The following is a 27,135-nucleotide window of genomic DNA, read 5'->3' as shown; positions in this document are numbered from 1 at the left end:
CCAGTTAGGCTACTCAGGGGTCAGGGACCCACTTGAGCATTTAGTCTGTCTGTTCTCAGATCTCAAGCTTCATGTGGGGAGATCCACTGCTCTCTTCAAAGCTGTCAGACAGAGTCGTTTGCGTCTGCAGAGGTTTCTGCTGCTTTTTTTGTTGTTGTTGTTTAGCTGTGCCCTGTCCCCAGAGGTGGAGTCTACAGAGACAGGCAGGTTTCCTTGAGCTGCTGTGAGCTCCACCCAGTTCGAGCTTCCCAGCGGCTTTGTTTACCTACTTAAGCCTCAGCAATGGCAGGCGCCCCTCCCCCATCCTCGCTACTGCCATTTCAGTTAGATCACCGACTGCTGTGCTAGCAATGAGGGAGGCTCCGTGGCTGTGGGACCCTCCTGGCCAGGTGTGGGTATAATCTCCTGGTGTGCCCGTTTGCTTAAAGCACAGTATTGGGGTGGGAATTACCCAATTTTCCAGGTGTTGTGTGTCTCAGTTCCCCTGGCTAGGAAAAGGGATTCCCTTCCCCCTTGTGCTTCCCAGGTGAGGCGATGCCGTGCCCTGCTTCAGCTCTCGCTGGTCGGGCTGCAGCAGCTGACCAGCACCGATTGTCCGGCACTCGCCAGTGAGATGACCCCAGTACCTCAGTTGAAAATGCAGAAATCACCAGTCTTCTGTGTCGCTTGCGCTGGGAATTAGAGACTGGAGCTGTTCCTATTCGGCCATCTTGCTCTGCCTCTAGCTAGTAGTTTTTTTTTTTTTTTTTTTTTTTTTGAGACGGAGTCTCGCTCTGTCGCCCAGGCTGGAGTGCAGTGGCAGGATCTCAGCTCACTGCAAGCTCCGCCTCCCGGGTTTACGCCATTCTCCTGCCTCAGCCTCCCGAGTAGCTGGGACTACAGGCGCCCGCCACCTCGCCCGGCTAGTTTTTTGTATTTTTTAGTAGAGACGGGGTTTCACCGTGTTAGTCAGGATGGTCTCGATCTCCTGACCTCGTGATCCGCCCGTCTCGGCCTCCCAAAGTGCTGGGATTACAGGCTTGAGCCACCGCGCCCGGCCGCTAGTAGTTTTATCAATCTTATTTATTCCTTCAAATAGTCAACTCCTGGAATCACTGATCTTTTGTATGTGTTTTTGTGTCTCAATTTTATTTAGTTAAGCTCTGATTTTGGTTATTTCTTGTCTTCTGTTAGCTTTGGAGTTGGTTGGCTCTTGTTTTATTAGTTTCTCCAGGTGTGATATTAGGTTGTTAATTTGAGATCTTTCTAACTTTTTGATGTGGGTATTTAGTGCTATAAACTTTCCTCTTAACACTGCTTTAGCTGTGTCCCAGAGGTTCTGATATGTCATATCCTTGTTCTGGTTAGTTTCAAAGAATTTCTTTATTTCTACCTTAATTTCATTGTTGCCCAAAAGTTATTCAGGAGAAGGTTGTTTAATTTCCATGTAATTGTATGGTTTTGGGTGATCTTCTTAGTATTGATTTCTATTTTTATCGTGCTGTGGTTCAAGAGTGTAGTTGGTATGATTTTGGTTTTTTTGAATTTGCTGGGAATTGTTTTAGGCTGATTGTGTGGGTCGATTTTAGAGTATGTGCCATGTGTAGATGAGAAGAATGTATATTCTGTTGTTTTTGGGTGGAGAGTTCTGTAGATGACTGTTAGGTCCATTTGGTCAAGTGTTGAGTTCAAGTCCTGAATATCCTTGTTATTTTCCTGCCCTGATGACCTGTCTATAATGTCAGTCAGGTGTTGAAGGCTCCCATTGATAGTGTGTGGTATCTAAGTGTCTTTATAGGTCTCAAGAACTTGTTATATAAATCTGGGTGCCCTGTGTTTGGCACATCTGTATATATTAATATTTAGAATATTTAATTCTTCTTATAGAAGAGAACACTTTACCATCATGTAATACCCTTCTTTATCTTTTTTGATAGTTGTTGGTTTAAATTCTGTTTTGTCTGAAATTAGAAATAGCAAGCCCTGATTTTTTTTTTTTGTTTTCTGTTTGCTTCATAGATTTTATTCTCTATCCCTTTACTTTGAGCCTGTAGATGTCATTGCATGTGAGATGGGTCTCTTGAAGACAACATACTGTTGAGTCTTGCTTTTTTATCTAACTTGCCACTCTGTGCCTTTTAATTGAGGGCAGTTAGCCCATTTACATTCAAGATTAATATTGATATGTATGGATTTTTTTTCTATTATTGGAAAAGACCTAGGAGTAAAGTGATGGAAAGGGAGATGCCCATTTACAACAACAAAGAGTATACCACCAGTGACATTGAAAAATAAATCTAGTTTTACATCAGTTATCACTGTATACAAAGAAAACAGCAACATAAAATTAATTACCATGATAGATAAAATAGAACAGTAATCCTAGAAGAAAACTGCTAAATAAGAAAACAGAAGAATTTTTTTTTTTTAATCCTCTGCTTAATATGCTTGGAGAAGTTCAAGAAGGTTTTGTGTCTATAAAATAAGAACATTGAGCTATGAAAAAGGAACAATCATAGAATATAAAAGAGCTCTTGGAAATTAGCATCTTTTCCTAAAATTAAACATTTTAAAGAATTGAAAGATAAAGTTAAATATATATCCTATAACATGAAAATAAAGAATAAAAAGACAGAAAAGTTAAGCAGAGAGAATCATCCAAGGAAGTATAATATATTACTACTGTCATAACAAGCTTCAGAAATAGACATTATCATGTTTGTATCTTATTGATAGAAATAAATGAATGCAAATCCATGTCAAAAGAAGTTCTTCATGTACTTGTTTTAAATTTGAATGGGTTCTTCTCTCCTCTATGTAGAATATGGGTCTTAGGATCACAGATTCACTCCTTTGATAGTTTCATGGCTTATGAAACATGTTGACAAAATTAAAATCATGTTAATCATAACCACTATCAAGACCAAAACACAGTTGGGGTACAGACCAGGAGGTCTCATAGGAAGGATATCACAAGGAGTTCATAGGAAGGATATCACCAGGAGTGATCATATCTGATTTCGATGCTGAGAAACTTGTGCCTGCCTCCACTCTCCTACTCTGGGCATAGGCACTTAAACACTTCCCTCCCCAAAAATAATCCAGTAATTTCCATCAAATATTTGCCTGGATTGTTCCTCACTTCAAATTTCTGTTCAAATATTGTCTCCTAAAAGAGGCTTGCCCTGATTCTCTGAACAAAAAAGACCTCTCCTACACTTTAACTCTCTATCTGTTTAGCCAGCTTGCCATTTTGACATTGCTTATAAATGCCTGGCAGTATGGCATATCTTTTCTATCTTCCCCACAGGAATGTATTCTTCATGAGGCTCAGGAGCTTTTTCGTTTGCCTTAGTATTCCCAGTGCTTGGCACATGGTAAATGGTCAATAAATGCTATTATTTGGTGGACTCTATTCAGGGATACCATAAAGGGAAATTCTATAGTATTTTTATATTTTGGGGAGCTTCTTTTTCCATTTTCCACTCCTGTCCTTAGCTCCTTCCCTGCTGGGGTTGTTGTGAGAACCAGAATGGCTGGCAAGGGTAGCAAAAATGCAGACAGAAGGGCTGGGGGCAGAGGAGAATGTTCCATTTGTGGCGGTGGAACGGTGTTAGCCCTGAATGCTATTCTTATGGAAATTTTTACCCTTATCCCTGCAACACGCTCTAACCACATGGCTGTCTCAATTGCCAGAGTTCAAGCTCTTGGGAGTGGAAGTCTTTGAAGCTAGGAGAAAAATTTATAGAATTTGGATCATATGTTATTTGTTCAGCTTCCGTTACAAATGACTTAGCAAAACAAAGTTTAAAGTTCCCAACTGAGCATTTAAAATAAAAATAGAATTTTGCAGAGAGCATAACACCTTTCATTGCAAGAAGGAATAAGCAAGCAATGAGCCTTTTCTGGAAAATGGTATGATGGAACAATCCAAGGTGACTGGAAATTTTAGTGGGAAACTACAAAATTCTAGCTACTGATGACCTCCTTGCTTTTGCAGTGCTGAGAGATGGTTAGCAAAGTATATGCTTAGCTACAAATAATTCTTAAATTCTGATGTGTCTAAGGAGTTGAGTGGGAGGGAGTTGCTTCATAGTGGCTATTTTAACTCCATACATTGAAAGTTTATTTCCTTGAACTTTTGTAAGTTAAAGGAAAGCCTCATTTTTCCACCACTTTGCTCACTTTATTCTTGGTCACAAATGAGCAATTGTAAGAGTCAGCACTAATGAAAATAATAAGAGTGACCTAAATCATATATTTGGGAGAGACCACAATTAGACCTATCAGCCATCTAATATGGAAGGTTATAAAGCCATAACAAGAGGTCTAAGATTCTATTCCTTCTATTTTCAACCCTGCTGCACCATTGCACATGCCATCCCTACTCCTGGGAATGCTCTTTCTCCCAATCTGGTGAATTAATCTCATGTGATATCTACTCAGTTGTCATTTCCATTGTGCAGCCTTCCTTGACCATTTTTTCCCCCAAGTAGCGTTAGTTACCTTCTCCTCTAAGTCCCCACAGCACTTCTTTTTCATGCCTCTATTATAGACCTAATCACACACTGTAAATAAGAGTTTGTTTGTACCCTTTACTCAATTATTAAGTCATCCAGGGTAGGGGCCAACACCCTGTTTATTCTTATGGTCTCTAGTGTTTAGCACAGTAGCTGGCCCAGAAAGTGAATAGGTGAGTGATGTCAGTCATCCATAATGTACTTTGATCAACTATCACTCCAATTTTATAACCAAATTCTCAAATGGCACACTGCCAATCTCAGCCTGAGGCTGCCCCTTTGCCCATGAATGAAGTCCTTGCAGGAGAGTTCTTCCTCTGCAAGTCTCTGGAATGAAATTGCATGGGACATCCCAGGTGGCAGAAGTCACCCTGATTCCTATTGGCATGATGGATCATTGCTATTAGGTACATTGCTATGTGCTTCCTCCCATTTCGGTGACTTCTTAGCAGACCCTAAGGGTTTACTATTCAACCTGCTCCAGATTCAAAGCTGTGGTTGACAGGAAGCTTGAGTCTACTTCTTGGTGTTCTCTGCCTATCTTTGATGACACACCTATTCTGCTGAGATCAACCAACAGCAGCATGGAGCAGCTCATCCTGCTCCTTGAAATAAATTTCCCTGTTGTTTTGAGTCTCTGCCTTTTCAAAAGAGTGACCAGATGTGTTTGAGTGCCTCAGGCAGGCTTGGCACCAGAAGACTCTGCCATTGATCCCAGTGTAACTCTATCTGGATGCTGGGCCAAGATGCTGGATCAGGCTCTCCTACCTGCCCTGAGTTTAGGGACTTTTCCAACACAGGCTGAGTTCTTGGACATATGTCTAGGGCTTAGTAAATCTGCACTTGTTAATTTATCAACAGGCCCTTAAACAAACTAACAAAACCTCTCTAAGATCATCTTATCATACAGTGGAGATAGAATTAGGTCAAGTTCATTATTTCAGAACCTGGCATCATGCTTTCACCAAGTAGGTGGAGAACATATTCATGCTGAGCTGGTGTTGAGCCTGGGAGCAAGGAGCTGAGGCACCCTCCCCAGAGTGACAACAATTAATCATGTTCATTCCTGTTAAAATTAATGGGTGTACCCTTGGAAGACCCAACTGTCAACGAGCCAAGTCAGTGTACTGGTACCTCAGTTGCAAATGTGGCTTCTGATTCTTGGTTTCTTAATCTGAAAAATGTGAGAAATTAGTAGTTCACTGGAGGTATTCTTAAGAATACAGTTATTGCTCCTATGTGCTGTGTTTTAGGATCATCAAGCCCCATGGATAGATGATGGAGTTCAAATGGTACAAAACAGAGCAACAGGAGCCCTGACTTCCAGGCTGCTGCTACCAACATCTAGCAGTGTGGCTTTGTGATAGCTGCTTACTTTTCTGGGCCTCACACTCATCTTGTAGAAGGTGAGAATTCTTTCCACCTCTAGTAACTCAAGCACAAGAGAGATCACCAGGAGCACCAGGGATTCTGATTTTCTGCCTGCACATGTAAGCTGCCCCTCAACAAACAAGCTCCTGGGAGTACCATTTCCACAGACTAGAATCCAATGGTGTCCCTGAAATTGTGAGACAAAAACGTATATCAAAGCCTGATTATTTTTCCCTTGAAAAGAGATGTCTATTTTAAACTTCACAGCTAAAATTAAATGGGTAATGATGTATAAATCAAGAAGCAAAGCATCGTTTTGTAAAAAGAAATCTGAATACTGCATACCCCATAGCAAATAATGTTCAGGGAAACATAGCTACCTCAAATATAATAGCATATATATGTGCTTCTCCCCGTGGTACCAGCGTTTTCTTCTTTCTCAAGATCCTCCAGTGTTCAGAGCTATCTTTGTTTCCTTTCCCTGGTCTTTTCTATCCAATCTGCTGTTGATCCTTATGTGTTGTTACTGTCTTCATTTCTGATATCAGCCTTTGTCATTTCTTCCTTATTCTTTCTTCAAGTTTTCACTATTGTAATATAGAACAACTACAGTATCTTTTGTTTTTTCTACTTTTAGTATCTTTCCTTTCCAAGCCATATCACATGCTACTGCCAGATAAATCTTCACAAAGCACAGCTCTGACTAAGCCCAAGCCCAGATCTTACATTGGCCCTCACTGCCTACCAGCAGTGGTTAATACTGTGGGCTGTTCAGACAGACTCTTTGGGGTAGGATCTTGACTCTGCAGCTTGTTAACTGTGCTCTTGCATAAGTTGCACCCCTTCTGCAAGCCTCCCTTTCTTCTTCTGTAAAGTATAATTAATTTTTTTTTTTTGAGACAGAGTCTCACTCTATTGCCCAGGTTGGAGTGCAGTGGTGCGGTATCAGCTCACTGCAACCTCTGCCTCCAGAGTTCAAGCGATTCTCCTACCTCAGCCTCCAGAGTAGCTGGGATTACCCGCACCTGCCACCATGCCCAGCTAATTTTTGTATTTTTAGTACAGACAGGGTTTCACCATGTTGGCCAAACTGGAATCAAACTGCTGACCTCAGGAGACCCACCCATCTTGGCCTCCCAAAGTGCTGGGATTACAGGCATGAGCCATGGTGCGGGGCCTGGAATTAATTATTGATCCAACATTAGAGAGTGGTTATAGAGTTTAAATGAGGAAATATATGCTTTAAATATAGTAATTGTCACAGGCTGCTAGCTGCTTTTTTTTTTTTTTTTTTTTTTTTTACCATTGGTACGTGGCTCTTCAGAATCAGGCCTCAATATTTCTGCCCTAACGTGTGTCACTAACTCCCTTTATGTCACCTATGGGGGTCTGGATTGTTCACTTTTCCTTACAGTATACTCAGGTATTCCTACCTCTGTACTTGAAGACATATAGGACTTTACACCTGATTCCTTACTTACCCATGGTTAGATCAGTCATTCAAAAAAAAAAAAAAAAAAGATGGAAAATTTCATATATATGCCAAAAATACAGAGAAGAGTGAACGTTCATGTACCCATCACCCAGCTACTGCAGTGAACCAGTACATAGCCAATCCTGTTTCAACTTCACCCCTAAATGGATTATTTTGAACCAGATCCCAGATATTATGCCATTTCATCTACAAATACTTCAGTAAGTAATTCCAAAAGATAAGGACTCATTTTAAAAAACAATCACAATGCCATTACCACTTCTAAAAAATAAAGTCGTTTTTGAATATCAAGGATCTAGTCAATGTTTAAATTTCCACAACTGTCTCGTAAATGTCTGTTAAATATTTTTTATAGTTGGTTTATTCAAATCAGGATTCAAAGTCCACTTATTTTATTTGGTTGCTATGTCTCTTCAAACTATTTTAATCTATACATTCCTGCTCCCTCTTTTCTTTCTTGTAATTTATTTCTTAAAGAAACTGGATCCTTTGTCCTGTAGAGTTTCCCTACAGTCTGCTTTTTGCTGATTGCGTGCCATGGCATGGTTTAGTATGTTCTTCTGTCTTTTGTATTACTCATAAATTGGTAGTTAGGTCTACAGGCTTGATCAGACTCAGGCTTAAAATTTTTGAAGGGAATCCTTCATAGGCAATGTCAATAAATATTTTTTAATCATTGAGTCCTGGGCATGGTTCTCGATGTGCGGGGGGCATGAGTCATCTCGCCCACCACAGGTTGCATACTCTTCCTCAGCATCTACTGCAGTGATGTTTTCTTGAGAATAAGTTTTTGCCTGGCATCAGCACTTTGTAGGTGTGAGTCTTCCTTTCCTCTTAGTGATGGTTAAATTTAGGTGTCTACTTGACTGGATTAAGGGATACTCAGATAGCTGGTAAAGCGTTATTTCTGGGTGTGCCTGTGTGGGTGTCTCCGGAAGAGATAGAGTTAGTGGACTGAGTGAGGAAGACCCACCTTTGGCCAATGTGGGTGGGCTCCATCCAGTTGGCTGGAGACATAGAACAAAAATGCAGAGGAAAGATGAATTATTTCTCTCTTTTTCTGGAGCTGGAACATCATTCTTTACCTGCCCTTGGACATCAGAACTCCAGGTTCTGCAGCTTCTGGATTCTGGGACTGGTTGTCCCCCAGGTTCTCAGGCCTTTAGCCTTGGACTGAGAGTTACACCACCTACTTCCCTGACTCTGAGGTCTTTGGACTTGCACTGAGGATGCTACCAGCTTCCCTGGTTCTCCAGCTTGCAGACAGCCTACTGTGGGACTTCTCAGCCCACTTCCCCATCCAAGCATGAGCTGATCCCCCTAAGAAATACACTCTCATCATCTCTCTCTCTTTCATTATATATATGTATATGTGTGTGTGTGTGTGTGTGTGTGTGTATGTATACATATGTGTATGTATAACCATCTTCTTGGTTCTTCTCTCTGGAGATCCCTGACTAATATACTCTCCATGTGGAAATCAACTTTATAAACATCTTTTTCTCCATCACCCTGAACCTGCCTAGCGAGGTTTTAATAACAAACAACAGTAAGAACTATGCTAAATAACTAGTTACCTTTTTGATTGCTTAGCCTGTGCCAGTCACTGTGCTAAGACTTTAGCATACATTATCTCATATCATTTCACAAGAACTTTATGACAAAGGTATTTTACTATTCTCGTTCCAGAGATGAGAACACTGAAGTCAATAATTTAAGGACTTCACTCAAAGAACTTGTAAGTGATGTCCCGAATCACTGGGACTGATGTTTAGAGTTGGGTCCTTACCTATTACAGTGATGCAGCCCTATGGAAAACACCATTCCCTTTCCTACCTCTGTGAGAAACCCTTAATTTTTCCTTGTAAACTGGGGTGCTGAGTTACCTAGGTGTTAGCAGAGCTTTTCCATTAATGGGTGAAGGTATTGAAAGTATAAATTCAGTTTTGAAAAATGCCTTGAGAGCTGCAGCTTAAAAGAGACTGCAGTATAGTAGTCAAGAGAGGAGGCAGCCGGGCGCGGTGGCTCACGCCTGTAATCCCAGCACTTTGGGAGGCCGAGGCAGGCGGGTCACGAGGTCAGGAGATTGAGACCATCCTGGCTAACATGGTGAAACCCTGTCTCTACTAAAAATACAAAAACAATTAGCCAGGCGTGGTGGCTGGTGCCTGTAGTCCCAGCTACTCTGGAGGCTGAGGCAGGAGAATGGTGTGAATCCAGGAGATGGAGCTTGCAGTTAGCCGAGATCATGCCACTGCATTCCAGCCTGGGCGACAGAGCAAGACTCCGTCTCAAAAAAAAAAAAAAAAAAGAGGAGGCTATGAGTGTGACCGTTTGGAGTAGAATCCTAACTGCAACCTGCCAACTGTGTGACCTTGGGCAAGTTACTTAGCCTCTCTGTGCCTTAGTTGCCTCATAATAAAATATGCATAATAAATAAAAGCGCTTAGAACAATGCCTAACACATACTAATCACTCAGTAAATGTTACCTGCTACTGCTGCTATCTTCTTGCCATCACTATTCAAAGTATTTAAACAATTACCAGAAAGAAACAGATAGCTTTAAAATAACATTTTCTATCTCATGCTGCAAAAGGCCACGCCCCACTTCCTTTAACCATTTACTTCATTCATTTCTTTTCCTCATAAGAAAAATGAAAAGTACAGAGTTTTCTCCCCACCTGCTCCCCCACCACATACATTTTAATTAAGGTATCTTTTGAGAAGGAATACTTTAATCCAAACTGATCACTCTGATACTCGAAGAGACACATTTGGAGGCTACTTGGCGAGGGGGAATTAAAGACAGAGAGGCTGAATAAATAGCAAGCAAAATGTTAATGTTTTGGCTTTGTGGTGTCTGCATCTGAGAGCACTCCACGCAGATTTTCTTGGCCGGCTCCAGCTGGAAGCCTCCCGTGGCTCCTTTTGTGTGCGCGGGAGCCTGGCTGCGGATTGCCGCTCTGCCCCTAGAGGTCAGTCTGACCCAGGGATTGTCCCGAATCCGCGCAGCTCTGGACCCGAGAGGAGAGGCTCAGGGAGAGGACAATGAGGCTGCCAAGCGCCAAGCTTGGCCTGGGAGAGAACCCGGAGCTGCGCGAGCACGGTGGCCTCGGTGCGTCCCCCGTCCCCCGACTGTCCCCGCCGCGCTGGGCGGCCCTGCCCCAAGTTCTCTCTACTTTCTCAACGCGGGTTTGACAAAGTCAGAAAAGGTCGGGATTTTTCTTCAATGTTATATGATTGGGGTTAGCTTGACTTTGTAATGGTAAAAAGAAAAGAAAAGATGAATGTAAATGGCTTAGTGGTATTTTCTAATGAACTATGATTTTTGCTTGTGCTACATTCAACTGACTGCAACCAGGAGCCAGACGGCCTGAGACCTGTGAGGCCTTTTCCATCAAGAAACCAGATTTCGTTTCACAAGAAACTGAGGCCCAGGGAAGAAAAACAACCAAAACTCTGTTGAAGTCACTTGAAAAAAAGTCTCAACTCAGGATTATTTCCACTATACACAATCTTATTATTTAAAATATGATGAATGATTATTGGTTTTAAAGGCCTTGAATTGGCGTAAGAAGCAGTTAGGTATTTAGATGGCAAACTAGCATAGCTGGTTGAATTCAGAGGCAGGTTGTGTTCAGATGGGGGAGGAGGGAAACCAAGAGTTACCCCTGTTTGTGAGGTCCTAGGCAGATTGCTTTACCACTCTGTGCCTCAGTTTACTCATCTGTAAGATGGGGTAAATCGCAAGGCTTTATTTCAGGAAAAAAGCTAGAGAATAATTCAGTGAGCACTCAGTGAATGTTGGTGGCCGATGTTTATTATTATGAGTAGAAACATTGCAAGGGAGGTCTTGAACACAGAGGGAGGGGTGGGAATGCACTTTCTCATCTTGGGGAACTCAACATTACTCCTTCAGTTTTTTCCCTGCATGACTTTCAAAGTCATCTTCTTTAAATATCTTTCATGGCCAACCCCCTTCACCCTCTCACCACCCCCATACAAAAATTCAATGTCCTGTTAAAGTAGAGGGAATGTCACTTGAGAATTGGGTAGTGGAATTGGGATTGAGGTGATAAGGACTAGCATGGCAAGTGTTGGAGGGGAAAAGTCTGCCCCAAGAGACATTTCCAGGGAAGAATTCATTCTCAGGGTTTGGCAACTTCCTCAAGTTTAAATTCTAAAGGAACAGGACCTTCCCTGGGACTTTGCCTGTGTTCTTTCTTGCCCTGTGGTCAGGTTAGGTGTGTATTGTTCACACTCAGATTATCCAATCTCAGCTTCCTAGAGAACAGAGATTCCATCCCACAGCTGGCTTCTTGTGCAGGAGTGTGTATGAAATGCTTCCCTTTGGTGCAGATTGCTGGACAAGGTGCTCACTGCAATCTCCTCCTTACAAACCATCTCAGGTACCTTTATTTTTGTCCAGACACCCTGTACGAGATAAACAGGGAGAAAGCTGATCCAATTGCTGACCACTGTCTTTGGGCTTTTCTGTCTTCTTTCCATTGATTTTGCTGTGTTTGTAGTTTTTCAAGATCTTGCCACACATTTTCCTCTCATTGATATGTATTCTACCCTTTGGAGAAGGGCTGATGTCTAATCTTCCTTTAACCTGGCAGGTCTTGAGATATTTGAAGACAGCTACCAAAACTCCTCTAATTCTTCTCTTTTTTTTGCTTGTCTTTAACCATTCCTCACAGGACTTGATGTTTTAGAGTCATCATTACCTTCTCCCATTTATAGCTGTCTCTCCTCACCTCCTAGATATTGGTACTCAGAAGTAAACCCAATGCTGTGGCTAGAATCAATTTTTCTCACAGCTCTAGTTTATCTTCTGCTTTCTTCAGAAGGCTACACTGTCATTAATACCTTCCAGGACTATATTAGTGCCTCTGATGGCAGTATTTTGCTCTTGAATCATGGAGCTTATAGCAAAACAAACTCCAAAGTCTTTCTAAATCAGCGGCCATTGAATCATATTACTGCCCATCTTGCCCTTGATTAGCTGGTTGTCTGAATCCAAAACCTGGGTTCTATACTTAATTCAACAATAGCAACTTGTACATTTTGTAGACTATTAGTCTCTTGGGCCAGACTATGAATTCCTTGAGGCCAGACACTCTGCCTCTCAGCTCTCTATTTCTAGTGCCCACCACAGTGCCTGACATTTTATAGGTGGTTTACAAACACGGAATAAAAGCATGGCCTATTGAAAGTCTTTGAATCCTAATTTTCTTATTCATAATTATTCACAATATTATCCATAATATATAAATGTTACATGTAAGTATGTTCAAGTGTTCTTCTCTCCTCATCACAAATTAGTAATATTTTGATTAAGACAGAGACATATAGGACCTAACTAGACACCATCCTTCATAAAATTCAAGAAAAATAACGGCAGTAATCAACATTGACCTGACCATGGCTCATCAATATATCACACATTTACTTTATTTTCCTAATATCTAGATTAAATTTTTGGATCTTGACCATAAAGATTTCAGGAAATTTTGTTGAATGCTGTGTTAAAATCAAGAGGCATGATAGCCATGGCATTCCTGAGATTCAAGTGCAATAGCCAAGCATAGGAAATGAGGTCAGTGCATCACAACTTGAGTTTTAGTGATTTTCTGCTTCTGCATGCAAATTGCTCAATCTTTCAGTGTTACTACTGCCTAGTGGAGAAATGTGGATAAAAGTGTACCATATTATTGGGTTGTTGTGTCAGTAGCACAAGATAATTCAGACGAAGCATATAGTATAATGCCTGACATATGGTGTATGCTTAAAAACACGAACTACTATTATTATTACTTTTATTTGGCCAGCTATGGAGCCACTCAGTTGGATTCATATCCAAAATTGTGCATTCATCCCCTCAAGCCTGTTTTGATGTTTTAAATTAGTTTAGCCAGTTTAGTGTCCTTTAGCCAACAACTGTGGTTGGCTCAATGTTTATCATATCAACCTTTTTTGTTTACTTGTTTGTTTTGTTTCTTTGCCTGGAAGAGACAAAGACCTGAGTGTGTTTCTTGTGAGCAGATGCATGTGTTTGTTTAAGCCAGTGGCACAGGGCTGGGAAGAGAATGAGGTGGAGTGGCCAACAGAGAACCTTGTAAATACAGGTCAGGCCAATGCAAAGAAAGTTTGTTGGCTAAATCATCTGTGTGTCAGTGATTTGTGAAAACTGAATGCAGGGAGTTTTTTTTTTTTTTTTTTTTTTGAGATGGAGTCTCGCTCTGTCACCCAGGCTGGAGTGCAGTGGCCAGATCTCAGCTCATTGCAAGCTCCGCTTCCCGGGTTTACGCCATTCTCCTGCCTCAGCCTCCCGAGTAGCTGGGATTACAGGCGCCGCCACCTCGCCCGGCTAGTTTTTTGTATTTTTTTTTTTTAGTAGAGACGGGCTTTCACCGTGTTAGCCAGGATGGTCTCGATCTCCTGACCTCGTGATCCGCCCATCTCGGCCTCCCAAAGTGCTGGGATTACAGGCTTGAGCCACCGCGCCCGGCCAGGGAGTTTTCTTCAACTATCAACAAGGTAGTTTAAGCATCAGGCAAAATGTCCAGCGTTTTGATTGCAGTTGTATAAATTAATAAACTCTGAAATTCAGTATCAGCTGAGGTAGTGGTCACTTGTCTCTGTGTGGTTTGACCTTTAGAGTTTTATCATGCGAATTGTTCTGCTGCTTCAGTTGAGTGTGGTATTGATATCCTCATCTGTCACAGGGGATAGTTCCAGGTAATTGTTACCATGCACTGGTCTATTCCATTCCATTACCAGATTTTTCTAAATTGGTTTTATAGTTTGGATATTCTTATGAATTAGATGTTATTATCCTGGCTTTCCATAGAGATTAAGGACTTTGTCCAGGCTTGCACAGCTGGTAAGTGACAAAGCAAGCTCTCTTTGACTCCAACATTCTTGGTTTTAACCACTATGTTATGTTAGCTTCTTTGTGACCTGCTTTTGTCTTTTAGACAATCTCAGTTGTTTTTTCAACTCATATCAGTGCGCTTTGGGAATTCTTTATGGAAGTAGAAGTAGCTTGTATTTATTATTAAAATGAACTAAAGGGTCATATAACATTTTGTTTTAATCTCTGGGGGAAGTAGATTTGTAAACAGCCATTAACTACCTTCTTTGAGTTTTGAAGTTGAACCCTCAGTTCTTCAATTCATAATTGACTCATTAATAATTTAGTTCATTCAACAAATATTAATGAAACACTTACCACGTGCCTGCCACTGTTTGAAGTACTCAGGAACTATGCCAGACTCAAAGGCTCTCTATACAATTTGGATATTATTGTAATCTGAGTACTCACTTTTCAGAAAGCTTCAGTTCTAACTATCATTGTGATTTTTTAAGTTCCCACTAGATTGGAATATTCTTTATTCCTCAATATAGTTTATAGATATGTACACTTAGTCCTGAATCCTGGCCTCTCCTCACCTCTTATGACCACTTAGCCCTACATAGGCATCCTTCCAGGGCCCAGGGCCTACCTTCTGCTTGAAACCTTCCCGGACCCCAGGGCCACAGATTGTTCTTTCTCCTCTAACTCCAGCAAGTGTTTACTGTCTGTGATATCCTTTTGTCCCATAAGAGCACGACTGTAGGATTCTCATATTTCAAGAGTTCTTAACCTGGGGTGGGCCCAGAATCACCTACAGCGTTTTTTTTGAAATTCATGTGCTTGATCTTTATCTTACCACATATTTTCAGATTTGACATCTCTAGGACTAGAGCCCAAGTGTGTGTTATTTAAAACTACTCCCCAAGTGATTCTGAAGTTTACAAGCAGGTTCAGAAAACATAGCTTACATCGTTGTCATGTATGGTCACTTCCCCTTTACATAGTCTACACCAGGGGCTCCCAACCTTTTTGGCACCAAGAATTAGTTTTGTGAAAGACAAAACTTTTCCATGCACTGGAGCAAGGTCGGGGGGATGGTTTCAGGATGATTCAAGCACATTACATTTACTGTGCACTTTGCTTCTATTATTATTACATTGTAATATATAATGAAATAATTATACTACTCACCATAATGTAGAATCAGTGGGACCCTGAGCTTGTTTTCCTACAACAAGAGGGTCCCATCTAGGGTTCGTGGGAGACAGTGACAGATCATCAGGCATTAGATTTTCATAAGGAGCATGCAGCCTAGATCCCTCCCATTGAGAATTTAATGCTATCACTAATCTGACAGGAGGCCAAGCTCAGGTGGTAATGTGAGTGATGGGTAGTGGCTGTACATATAGATAAAACTTTCCTTGCTCTCCTTCCACTCACTTCCTGCTGTGCAGCCTGGTTCCTAACAGGCTACAGACTGGTACTGGGGTTGGGGACCCCTGGTCTATACAATTCTGTAAAGCAGATTCTACCCCTTCAACTAAGCTTCAGCACCTAAAAACACTGGGATTAAAATTCTTCGAATTTTCCTAATTGCCTAGCACAATCCTGAGCACAAATACTCCAGAGTTAGTCACTGAAAGAATTAGTTAAAGGGATTGATCCTTTTTACTCTTTCCTCACAATGCACTCAGAAAATTTCAGGAATGAATTATGTCATCCAATACCTAAGGCTGGTACCCTGGAGGCAAACTCCCTGGCCTTCTCTGTGTGGTAGAGATAAAAATGGTTTGCTTAAGTTCTCGCTTTCTTCCTTCCAGAAGGATAGATTTGAAGTTGTTTGGCCACGTGACTTGCTTTGGTTAGAGCTGTGAGTAGTTGACATGATGAAGGTGTCTCCAGGCTGTAGAATGTAATTGCTGGTGCAATACCCCACAGGCTGTCTTCTGCTGCCTTGATAATGAGCAAAGCCACTGATAAGGAGGCTCCAGCACACTGGGTCCTTGAGTGAGGACACAGGAAGCAGATGCTCCCGCTGACCTGTCTGGGACATACAGCCTGAGTAAGAAATAACGTTTGTGGTTACAGGCCCCAGAAATTTGGGAAATATTTGTTACCACATCTGAATCTGTTCTGACTGACACAGCATGGATTAAGTCCATATTAAATTATTTGTCATATGCATTATTAAGTTTTGCAACTTTAAAAATGTTGAGCATAAAAAGTTGAACTATTTTTGAAAAGGAACAGTGGAAACAAAATTCAAAACTGAGGCCTAGAGTAGAAAGTTAATGAATTTGGGACTTGTGTTTATAGGGCCACTAAGGTGATATTTTTGTCATATATGTACTGTTTTCTTACTAAATTCACCAGCTGGGTGTGGTAGCTCACATCCATAATCTCAGCACTTTGGGAGGCTGAGGCAGGAGGATCACTTGAGCCCAGGCGTTTGAGTCCAACCTGGATAACACGGTGAAACTCTGCCTCTACCAAAAATACAAAAAATTAGCCGGGCATGGTGGTGCATACCTGTGGTCCCAGCTACTTGGGAGGCTGAGGTGGGAGGATCACTTGAAGCCAGGAAGTTGAGGCTGAGGTGAGTCATGTTCATACCACTGTACTCCAGTATGGGTGACAGAGCAAGACTCTGTCTCAAGAAAAATAAAATATTAAATAAATAAATACTAAATTCACCACTCTTCCCATTCAGCTGATAACATAATGAAGAACTGTTTGTTTAAAGGAATAACTATCATCTTCAGTTTTCTACTATGGAGAATTGAAAACTGAACAAAAGGCAGTCATCCAAGGAGATTTAGTATGTTGGCCACACCCTGAATTTGTCATTTGGGATAAATTCCATTGAGATGGTGGCTGGCAGGGGTGCCTCCTCTCCGGGGTTGTGATGCTTACTGTTGAACTACTCTGCTGCACACGGCCACCCACAATTCATAATTGCTTGTGTGTCTTTAGCCTTCCCCAACAAGGAGTATTATCTTTCTCTAGGGATCTGAGAGTTTGGTATATGAAAAACTATATCCTGTCTTATTTTGCATTTCTTTAGTGGTTGGTGAAGTCGACCGATATTACATGTGCTTTTTGACTCATTTCTTCTTTTGTGAATTACCCTTTACGTCTTTAACCAGGGAGATCTTGAAGAGGTGGATGTCTCCCTGATGTCAGGACACAAGGATCCTTAGCCCCTCTGCTTGCCTGGGGGCTTCCTGACCATCCTCAGCTGCTTCAGCCAGTGTCTTGGCACAAAGGTTGGCAGGAGGGCCCCCAGCACAGTTACCACCCCGACCCCTGCCTCCCAGCCTGGACTCCTGATGCCTCCTTTTACTCCGTAAGTGCCAGGGTCTGATCCTGGTTCTTGAATGCCAAGGAAGGGCAGAGAGGGTGTGAGGATAGAGGACATTTTCAGAACCCAGAGAATTTCACTTTTAAGACTGTACCTATCTTTTCCCTTCCTTCTTCTAGCCTATCCTGCCTCCTTTTCCTAGCTTCCCTGGTGTGGAGGGTTGGAAGGTTGGGTGGGCTCCAGCAGGTGCCACAGGAGCATTTGATACTCCAACTCCTTGCTTCCCCTGGGAGCTGCCAGCAGCTTGTTCTACGTCACATGCCACTCCTCAGGGGGCTCAGGCTCACTCACAACCCCTCCAATCTTGCCGAAGGTCACATCCAAGGAAGCTGTGGTTCCCCCTTTTCTCCATCCCCACCTTGGCTCAGGCTACTCTCTCCTTTTCAAAATTCCTTTCTGTTCTTTTACTACATTGATGTCTGCATGATCTTATATTCTCATCATCTTACCTACCCCACCACCCAGGGCCATATCATCTATGAGGCGGACTGAGACCGTTGACTCAGCCGATTAGCTCCTTGATCACCTGACTGATTTGTTGATCAGGAGTACCTGCTATCCATGGAAGGATAGATTGAGGTCAGATTCTGAGAGGCCTTGAATGCTGGGCCAAGGAGTTTAGATGGAATTGCGTGGCCCATAAAATAGTGCAAGTGAGTGGGTTACGAGCAGAGGTGTACCATATTTTTGAGGGAGAGTAGGGAGAGACCCAAAGAGGAGTGTCCAGTTAGGTGAGGACTTTGCTTCCTGTGGGACGACAGTGAAGAGGATGGTGCTTTGTCTTGGGACCCACCAAGATGGTGTCACTATAGGGGGGCCCTTTTGAATACACAGTGAGTGCCACTGCTCATCAGTCCTCTTACCCTGGGGAAACTTAATAAACTTTCTTGCAAGAGGGACATAAAATGATGAGGTTGTTTTTTTCCTCATGGGTGCTGGAATGTGTGTGGGGGGGGTGTTTTACCCTGTTATGACCCTCATCTTGGTAATCAGCACAAGGTCCATGGCCTCTGTGGCAAGAGCAGTGACAATGTTTTCACACCCCAAGGGCACACAAAAGTCAGCCATCTCCCTGCTGCCAGGTCAGGAGTGAGGGCACAGAGCAGTGGAAGTCCAGGGACTCCTCAGAAATGGACTTAGGCACAAAGATCATTTAGACGGCCCCCAGGTCCCTGGTCACCTTCTGCTTTCCCCACACATCAGGGGAGATTCTGGCAAGAAGTAGCACATCCACACTGGGAAATTTGAAGAGGTTTCGTATAGGACCATTTACAAAGGTAGAGCAGGGATAGGAAAACTTCAAGGGGTACTGTAGTTGCCAGGAGAAATTCTATCACGGTATCTGTTTTGCTCTTTCTCCCATCTGGAAAATGCACACACATACCTGAGTAACTCACTTTCTTCTTGAATTCCAAAAAACTTTTATGATTGTACATACAATCTTCTCCTAGAGTGCTCAGAAGGGCTCTGCGTGTAACTGTGTGGAGAGGGTCCCCCTGCAGGAGCCAGGACTTTCAGGAGCCGCACGCCACAGTGACCCCACAGCAGTGCGGGGAGCTAGGGGCATAAACACCATGACCTCATTCTTCTGTGCTCTGAGCTGTTGCTGATGCTCCCTGTTGGCCAAACCAAACTGGCAAACAGAGGAAAAGGGAGCCCGCTGAGGGAGTCCATCTTGTTACCTCCTAGGCCAGGGCAGAGGGCAGAGGGTAGAGTGTGGGTTGCAGGGAAAGTGGAAGATACACTTCTCTCCCCACTGTAGGGGAAGAAAAAGTCTTCCTCTCCCATCTTAGATTTAGTGACTGGGGACCTGTGAATTAAACTGACAAAAGACAGGTTAGCAAGAGGGAAGAACAGATTTAATTATGTAAGTGCAGAATTCACAAAAAATGCTACTCAAGGGTTCGATTCCCGGTCAGGGAAGCCTTCCTTCTAGGCCGGGCGCGGTAGCTCAAGCCTGTAATCCCAGCACTTTGGGAGGCCGAGACGGGCGGATCACGAGGTCAGGAGATCGAGACCATCCTGGCTAACACAGTGAAACCCCGTCTCTACTAAAAAATACAAAAAACTAGCCAGGCAAGGTGGTGGGCGCCTGTAGTCCCAGCTGCTTGGGAGGCTGAGGCAGGAGAATGGCGTAAACCCGGGAGGCGGGGCTTGCAGTGAGCTGAGATCCTGCCACTGCACTCCAGCCTGGGCGACAGAGTGAGACTCCGTCTCAAAAAAAAAAAAAAAAAAAATTTGGGGCTTATATAGCATCTGAAAGGAAAGGGGGGGGAGAAAGGATATTTATGGGAGAAAAATGACTTTTGGAAAGATAAATGGGCACTTAGGAGGGTAGATGGGAGATGTAATTTTGTGATAGGGGCTCATGTCTGATGAGGAGAGTCAATCTTCCCTGTTTGCAAGAAACTCCTGGGAGGGGTTTATGCCAACTGAGTTCTTTTGAGTTCTTTTGGGAGGCTCTGCTTTTAGGCAGATAAAGGATTTCAGAAACTCAAATACCTTCTGCTTAAAATAATTTTTATACCCCAGTGATATATTCCGGACCACTTCACCACCAAAGGTAGCAAGACCTGTGGGGGGCTGTGGGAGACCAAAGGTTCCCAATTTTTGAGCCACCACGTTTGAGGGACCAGAGAATCAAGGCTACTGTGGGGTTGCGCAGGCTTCTGGGAAGAGAGCTGGTGTGTTGGGGCCTCAGGTCTCCCCTCAGAGAGAGCAACAGAGGTTGCTCTGTCACCAGGTAGCCCTGCTTCTGGGATATCCTGTCCTGATCAATCTTAGGCTGCTTTAAGGCATGGCTATGGGGCATTGTGCCATGTTGCCCCTTAGTCTAGGGAATCTGACACTTGGCCTCTCACTTGCTGGAAAGCCAGCATCCTATTTATCTCGCAACTTCAGGAAATTGTACTGCTTCTAGGTCAGGTTCTGGCTGGATCAAAGAATGCCAGGCTATAGGGTCAAGAATGCCAGGCTACAGGATCAAGAATTCCAGGCGGCCGGGCGCGGTGGCTCAAGCCTGTAATCCCAGCACTTTGGGAGGCCGAGACGGGCGGATCACGAGGTCAGGAGATCGAGACCATCCTGGCTAACACGGTGAAACCCCGTCTCTACTAAAAATACAAAAAACTAGCCGGGCGAGGTGGCGGGCGCCTGTAGTCCCAGCTACTCAGGAGGCTGAGGCAGGAGAATGGCGTGAAACCCGGGAGGCGGAGCTTGCAGTGAGCTGAGATCCGGCCACTGCACTCCAGCCCGGGCGACAGAGCAAGACTCCGTCTCAAAAAAAAAAAAAAAAAAAAAAAAAGAATTCCAGGCTACAGGGTCAAGTGACATCTTTTTCCTCAGTGTTTAAGGAACATGCAGAGCCCTCCTGAGCACTTGTGGAGAAGATTCTATGTACAATCATAAAAGTTTTTTGGAATTCAAGAAGAAAATGAGTTACTCAGGTGTGTGCGTGCATTTTCCAGATGGGAGAAAGAGCAAAACAGATAAGGTGATAGAATTTCCATTGTTAGATGCCTCTTGTTTGTCTGTGAACTACGCATGAAGGAGCTATCCTGAGCCACGAATACTGAAAACACTTGAGTGCTTTTCCACGTGTGAAAACCTTACCCTTTGAAAAATCCAAGGCCCACCCTGGGCCACACATGTCGAATCTGAGCTCAGCTGTTAGGCAGCTCCTCACCTGCTCCAACAGCGAAAGCAAAAGTGGTTCGGCGCAGACATTGTTTAAAATGGCTGCGTTAAAAATACCATCTCGGCTTCACAGATTTCTGGAGCTGTGAGGAGCATCCTCATTTATGTGCTCTGATGAAGGTGAGTCTGGGAGGAATGCACAAGCCAGTTAAAAGTGGTTCTCTAATTGGATTATGCAACAGCTTTTGAATCTTGATGCTTTAAATTTTTAAAGAGCCAGCAACCTCTCTCAGCCCAAACTCCTTGTGGCTCTGAGCAAGGCTTCAGGGCATTGAAGGGGGACAGGCTGACATCTCAGTCAGGTGTGCTTCAGGACTGTTATGGAAAGAGAAGGAGATCCGTGTATGGAGAGGACTTTGCTAAGGGGTGAGGAGGAAAGAAACTGCTACCATGTGGGAGGGAGGCATGCATGGACTCCAGAAGACCTGACTTGTGGGGTCCCTGTCCAGTTAAGGAAGTTGAACATAATTTTGGTTTAGGTTTGCTTCAGGAGTCATATAATCTTTGGCACTCACTAATGCCAACTGTGACCCTTGCATAGCCAACTCCCAGAGAACCTAAGTCAAAATCAAATACTTGGCCTTTCTTTTCAGAATGCTTTCATTTGGTGACCCCAGGCAAACATTTTGCAAAGGATCCTCTTACCTCCTGTTAACTGCAGCCTTTGCTACATGCCAGCTTACCAGGTGGTTCCTTCAATTTGTTCAACACAAGGTCTGGTTGGCCAGGTCAGGTTCCATTCCAGTGGCCCCAGGACTGGAACTTGTCCAGGACTCACAGACCTTCCAATGAGAGGGATCAGGGCTGTTGACCCAGTGGCATTATTCTCCAGCTGGGCTTTGAGATAGAGTCAGAACTGTCAGTGTTTCTGCAGTGCCTGCCTCCAGAGGTTTTGGGGCTTGGGGCTGAGATATAGGAAAGAAGACAGGGTTAAGAAAGATGACCAATGTGGTGGTCCTATGCAAAGATAACGTCTACTATTTACTTCTGAGGAGTGAAACAGTTGGCAAATCACCTAGAAGTTAGTGGAAAGGATTGTGAAGACAGGAGAAAGAGGAAAAATACTCAACATGTGTTGATTATGAATTTTAATTACTGAGTTATCTGTTCAGTCAACAGGCTGGGAAAGAAATGTGGGCAGGAAGAGCTCTATGAATGTTACAGATGATACAATTCTGCTTTTAGGAAATGCACAATTAAACTGTGTCTATACAACCCAAAGTAAAAGCAGATGTATCCGTCACCAGACTATTTTGATTAATGGGGAAATTTGGAGCTTAAATTATCTGGTTCCGCCAGCTATGTTGATCAAATGAACTGGATCATTGCCAGATCTCCATTTCTCTCAGTAGGGTGTAGACACAACTTTGGGTGAGGCAGTTTCAGGGACAGGATTCATCATATGAGGCAGCAGAATCTAAGTGGGAGGGAAAGGCACTACAAAGCAAGTGATAACAAAATCCTTACATTTGGATAACCCGTATCAAGAGGCCTTGGACTTAGGTTTACTTCCAAATCACATAATTGACTCAGCAGGCTACATGACCTCTGGTGTGGAACTGCACTCTTCCTGCTCTTTCTGCGAGTTGGTTATCCAATTAGAGAAGCAGTCCTCATGCTGCTGGTTTGCATTGACGGGACTGAGTGACTGGGAAGAAGTAGAAGAGTTGATAGAAGGGTATTTTTTGGTATTTACCCTCTGATACCCAGGGAGGAGCTCTTTCTGATCACACATTCAGAGAGGAGACCAGTGCTGTGAAGACAAGCCACCTCTGCCATCTTACTGACTTGTCCAAAATTATCTCTTGATATGACAGAACATACCACCTGCCCTCCAAAGTTTTCACTGAGCCACTCTGTTTTCCTTTGCTTGTCTAAAACATGTTTGCTGTTTGTTTATAGATACAGTCATTTGCAAATTATGGAGTCAGTGTAGCTCTTGCATTCAGGGCTTTTTCTAGAGTACACATTTTAAATATCACCACTCTCTGAGGCAAGGAGATGATTTGGGTCATGGAGGATGCTGTTTCACCAAAAAATGCCTTTTGAAATAAGGCCCTGCTGGAATATGGATCCTTTACTGTTAACTGATGCATTGAATGGTTTTGGATGTCTTTTATTGAAAAATAAGGGAGGCAAATTTAAAAAATAAACAGGAATAATGACACTGGGAATCATTAAATGATAATGGGTGATTAAGAAGTGGCTGGAACAACTCAAATGTCCCTCAATGGATGAATGGATTAATAAATTGTGGTATATACATAAAATGGAATATTATGCAGCTATAAAAAGGAATGAAGTACTGAAACAAGGCACAGCATAGATGAACCTTGAAGACATGCTAAGTGAAAGAAGCCAGACATAAAAAGTTACATATTATATAATTCCACTTACACAAAATATCCAGAATAGGTGCATTCATAAAGACAGAAAGCAGATTGGTGGTTAAGTGCTGGGGAGAGGAGCAGAAATGGGAAGTGACTGCTGAATAGGTAATTGGGTTTTCTTTTGGGATGATGAAAATGTTTTGGAACTAGGTAGAAGGGGTAGTTGCACAACTTTAAGTGTGCTAAATGCCACTGAATTGCACACTGTAAAGTGGGTTAATTTTATGTTTTGTAAATTGTGCCTAAAAATAAAGGGGCAAGAAAGCAAACATGTTTGAGTCGTGGTACTCCCACACTCATTCTCTTTTCCTTTTTCTTTCTTTCTCCCTTCCTTCCCTCCCTCCCTCCCTCCCTCCCTTCCCTCCCTTCCTCCCTCCCTTCCTTTCTTCCTTCCTTCCTTACCTCCCTTCCTCCCTCCCTCCCTCTTTTTTTCTTTCCTTCTCTCTCTCTCTCTCTCTCTCTCTCTCTCCCTCTCCCTTCCCCCCACCCCCCACGCAGTGATGCGATCTTGGCTCACTGCAACCTCTGCCTTCCGATTTCAAGCGATTCTCCTGCCTCAGCCTCCTGAGTAGCTGGGATTACAGGCTCATGCCACCACACTTGGCTAATTTTTGTATTTTTAGTAGAGACGGGGTTTCACCATGTTGGCCAGGATTGTCTGAAACTTCTGACCTCGTGATCCACCTGCCTCGGCCTCCCAATCATTCTCTTTTCTTAATGAAGAGGCACCGAGTTTAGGACCACTTTGGAAATGTTCCCTGTAGCCAAACAACGTCAATGCCCTAAATGACCTTGGAGACCATTTCCTCTCATCTTCTCATTTTGCAGATGAGAAGTAATTAGGGAGAGGTCCCTTGCTTGATTCTAAGATCAGTGCTTAATCCAGGAAATTGCACTGTGTCCTGAGAGTAGGAGATGTAGCATTCTGAGACACCTACTCAAAGTGAGCAGAACATATCCAATAACTTCTTTTTTGCTCTGTTTTTGACAAATGTGCTAATGATTGTAATATAGTAATAATAATAGCAAAAATAAGAAAAAGAAAAAACACGAGTAGATGAGATGCGTCATTTCACCTACTGCCATTCCTCAATGTGTAGATATTGCAAAACATCATAGATTTATATGTTTATCAATCAAAATATTATAAAAATATAATAAACTGATGATAATATCAGTTTATTGTGGTCTTATTATAGTGCCAGATACTGAGTGAAAGAAGCACATTTTATGCAATACCTCATTTAATTTCCCCCCATCCCTATGAGGTCAATGAGAAAACTGATGTCCACAAAGGTGAAATAAATTTTCTTCAGAGCTTAGAAGAGTTAGGGCTGGAACTGACCATTGCCAGCAGCTACAGTACTCTTAATTAAAACATCCAATACATAGTTTCTAGACCTTTAGATTTCACAAACTAGTAAAATTTCCAGAAACCAACATAAGGTGGCCACATTTTATTTTGCCAAGTATAAACACTGAGTAACAAGCAAATAATAAAAACGACAAACCTACTATTTCCTAGTATCATTATGTTATCAAATAAAACATATTTTCATGCCAAAAAGTAGAAGGACCTAATCTCAGAATAGAGAACAGCCTTGTAAAGTGGATCCATTTTGTTTTATAAAAAATTCTTTAGTCATTTTGCTGCCCAGGAAGATGTCACAGTGGATACTCAGAGTTGGTCTTTGCTGTTGGCTGTTTGGGTACTTAGCACTGCAGGTCACCAAATCCATATTGGTGTGGAAAAGTCCATCTTATGCCCACTTGTGGGCTCCATTTCCACCACCATGACCACTTTATACATGGAACTATTGAACAAGCATTGTGGTAGCTGGAGAAAGAAGCTGTGTGGTGTCCACCAGACAGGTCACCTTGTCCACCAGATTACTGAGATTGTCTTCCTCAGTGAATGTCCTATAGTAGAAATCAATGTGAGTCTCAAGTATCTTCATACTTTGTGCTCATTCCTAGAAGTTATCTGCTTACCTTTCTTTCAGACCTCCTTGTCACCTTTTTTCTGATCTTGTTCTTTCCAAACACTTGACCTTCTAACCAACCCTTTGGGCATTAATTGTGCATCAGTATAGATTTATACATGAGGTCATCTTTTCTTGCTCATGAAGTGGACGCCTAGATGTATTTCCCAAAATATGAATCACTGGGAGGATATTTCTTCCCCACTGTCTTTCAGGGGCACACCTAAATAGGCTGTAATACAATCAGCTTTCACTTTTGTCTGGTGCCAGTAGACTGGAAAACTCACCAGTAGCCCAGCCCACACTTTCTGTTCCCCCACTAACTAGTAATAGAGAGCTCTCCAAGATGTCATGGTTGGGGCTGGGAAAGAGGGAATGCAGTAGGAGGAGCAGGTGCCAGGGGAAGCTGAGCCACCTGTCTATGTTGTTCACTTGTCCCTTCTAGGCTTGCTTAGGTCAAATCTTATGCATACCAGTTCCATTTGACAATGAGATGCTGCTGTACATATCCAATTTTGTAATGTGGTCAATCAAACAACACCCAGTTCATGATAGGCAGCCACTTGCTGTTCCATGGTCAGGTGTTTAGTCCTTACTAGGCTTAGTAGCAAATCAAACCTGGATCAGCCTTTTTAATGGACAATTTTGGTTGGCAGAAGTTGGCACAGCCATACTGTGAATCCCAAGGGAAGTGTTCTGTGCTTCTCCTACTGTGGCTAGCCGGAGCCTCCATTCAGCATCTCTGTCTGCAACAGACACTTCCAATTCCAATTCAGTTGGATATGACTGGTGGCTAGGCAGTTTGGATGGTGTTCTGGCTCTGCTGCAGAGCCTTTTTAGATCAAAACTGGCAGCCTCACAGGTGACCCAGAACTTGGGTCAGAGCAGCACGCTTACGTTCCTAAAATTCAAAGAGAACCCCCAAACCTTACTCCTCTTTGTGGAAAGTGAGTCAAGGTAAAATATTTGTCTCATACTTTTGAAGCGATGATACGCTGCCATTCTCCCAGACCACTGACACCTGGAGCTCTCATTACTCTCTGTTTTCCAGATCCATCTAGCACAATATCAATGATGAACTGGACCAGTGTTATATTCTGCACGATATCAAGGCAATCAAGATCATCCTGGACTGTATTATGACAGAGGGCCAGGGAGTGAACAGAGCCCTTATAATATATGCAGTTTTCCCTTGCACATGAAGGCAACCTGTGTCTACTTATCTTTTCTGATCCCTTTCCTGGCTTCTAAGGTAATTGCATGTGATGATTAAGTGCTGCCATCTGCTTTCTACCACCCTGAGATCCCATTATTTCCATAAAATTCCAGAAGCTCAATGCCAACTTCCGCCACCGCCTCCTGCATAACATCACCACCTCAGGGGCTTTCAAGGGTGCTGGTGCTCCCCTTACCAATACATTTCTAAGTTCCTTGGTAAAGCATCATCCAAGTCTTCTTAGGGGAATAGTCAGGGGATG

At 42.9% G+C, this 27,135-nt stretch overlaps 1 long non-coding RNA gene across 1 annotated transcript; it reads left to right on the top strand.

The window, feature by feature from the left end:
- Nucleotides 1-348: 348 nt before the first annotated feature.
- On the top strand, nucleotides 349-26,870 carry LOC117072662. Its single transcript, XR_004432899.1, has 3 exons — nucleotides 349-389; nucleotides 5,753-5,905; nucleotides 26,709-26,870. It is a non-coding gene; the product is annotated as an uncharacterized LOC117072662 (long non-coding RNA).
- The last annotated feature ends 265 nt before the right edge of the window (nucleotides 26,871-27,135 follow it).

The sequence above is a fragment of the Trachypithecus francoisi genome, unplaced genomic scaffold, assembly GCF_009764315.1.
Source record: "Trachypithecus francoisi isolate TF-2019V2 unplaced genomic scaffold, Tfra_2.0 Lachesis_group4, whole genome shotgun sequence".
In the NCBI taxonomy this organism is placed as follows: Eukaryota; Metazoa; Chordata; class Mammalia; order Primates; family Cercopithecidae; genus Trachypithecus; species Trachypithecus francoisi.
This window is presented reverse-complemented; position numbering and strand designations above follow the sequence as displayed.